Source organism: Lucilia cuprina, chromosome 3 (assembly GCF_022045245.1).
Source record: "Lucilia cuprina isolate Lc7/37 chromosome 3, ASM2204524v1, whole genome shotgun sequence".
Classification (NCBI taxonomy): Eukaryota; Metazoa; Arthropoda; class Insecta; order Diptera; family Calliphoridae; genus Lucilia; species Lucilia cuprina.
The window spans coordinates 6,033,797-6,035,777 of record NC_060951.1 but is presented as its reverse complement, the minus strand read 5'-3'; positions in this window follow the sequence as shown (position 1 = coordinate 6,035,777).

Here is a 1,981-nt window from a genome sequence, read left to right as displayed (position 1 = left end):
TCTAGTTCTGTTCTAGTTCTGTTCTAGTTCTGTTCTAGTTCTGTTCTAGTACTGTTCTAGTTCTGTTCTAGTTCTGTTCTAGTTCTGTTCTAGTTCTGTTCTAGTTATTTTTTAGTTCTATTCTAGTTTGTTCTAGTTCTGTTCAATCGATCTTTAGTCTCACTTACAAACTTTATTTTACAATTTTTACGTTAAAACTTCACCTTGCACTTTCTTTTAACTTTCCGATAAAATAACGATAAACAAACACCACAATAAACTACTAAACACATACATACACAAACAAAATAAAAGAATCTAACTTACACTGGCTGAAACCACAAAAAACACTGATATGTACATAAAATACCAAATGGGCGTCGAAATTCACCATCAGGCGTTTGTATTGAACCGGAATTATGTTTTTTCCAACATTGAGAACTCCAACCTAAATGGTGATGGAAATCGTTGATATCGGCAGTACAAGTGGTAGTTTGATGTTGTTGTTGTTGGTAGTAGTAGTTATAATGCCAAAAGCCAAAATTTGATATCAATTGTTGTTAGAGGAGTAACGGTAGGCAGCATAAAGCAGCAATTGCAACAAGGCAACAACAGCAATTGCATATAAATTGTAGAATATTAATAATGGCACGTTTTGTGTGTAAAATGAAATTATAACCCGGGCATCAAGAAAAATATATGGAGGCAGATCATGAAGAGATGAAAAAAACATGGATATATTATAAGAGGGAATATCAAATTTAATGTTATTTATATATTGCAACATCTTAAAGGTCAAAAAGGACTATGTGAAATTTTTGAAAATTAATTTTTATATAAATAACAGGATTTTTTTTATTAATTTATGAAAAGATTTTTTGGCAATTTTATAGTTTTAAAAGTTTATGAAGCATTTGTTTTCACTCAAAATTATTTTCTGTTAAATTTTCTCTTTACAATATTTTTATTTTTTTTTCCATCACTGATCATACCCACCAGCCTCTATTAAATGACTATAGAATATAAATAAAATGATTAATAAACGTAAAATTTTCCATAAAGATTTTTGATAGAATATCTCCATTTTCGTTTTTTCATAGCATTTAAATCATATTGCTTAACTTTTGAAAATTTCAAATTGAAATAAAAAACTGCCGCACTTTATGTCTAACGTTTAGAACACTACCGCTTCTAGAGAGTCTACTAAGAGGACTAAGCTCGAAAAAAAACTATCACAAATCATCAGAGACAGTTTTCAAACACATAAAAGATAAACCAAACAAGTAAACATAAAATACTAAAGATTTTGCTTAATACTCTCTACTTAAACGAGATTTACAAGCATAAATATCTCATAAAGCAGCTATAGGCAAACACGATTCTCTAGATTCCCTAACATTATACACAAAACCCCTTAAATCTCTGTAAAACTTAAAAGCTTTCGACACTTAATCGTTGGAAAGCTTTATATTTACAATTCCTTTTTCCGTTACTTTTTTTAAGCGGAAAACTTTCTTCAACACCCTCGTTTTCTTAACCCATCTCTTTGCGTTTTTGTTGCTTTATTTTGCTACGTTTTTCTCTTTTTATATATTTTTTCCTCAACTGTAAATTGTCGTCAATTGATAATAATTGCACACAAATTTAGCTTTAATGTGATTACAATGTTTTCTTTTTTTTTTGCGAGCAAATATATTCCATATATCGCCATTGTATTGAAAACACTCAAGATAAAATCTTGACACCTTTGAAAAGTAAACTTGTATAGTTGTTATTGTTTGGATCCCTTAGGAATTTATAAACAACGACACGCTATTATAGGTAAACTAGTATAAACTGCAAAATAAGGAACACAGTCATAGAACAGAACTAGAACTGAACTAGAACTGAACTAGAACAGAACTAGAACACAACTAGAACACAACTAGAACACAACTAAAACACAACTAGAACACAACTAGAACACAACTAGAACAGAACTAGAACAGAACTAGAACAGAAC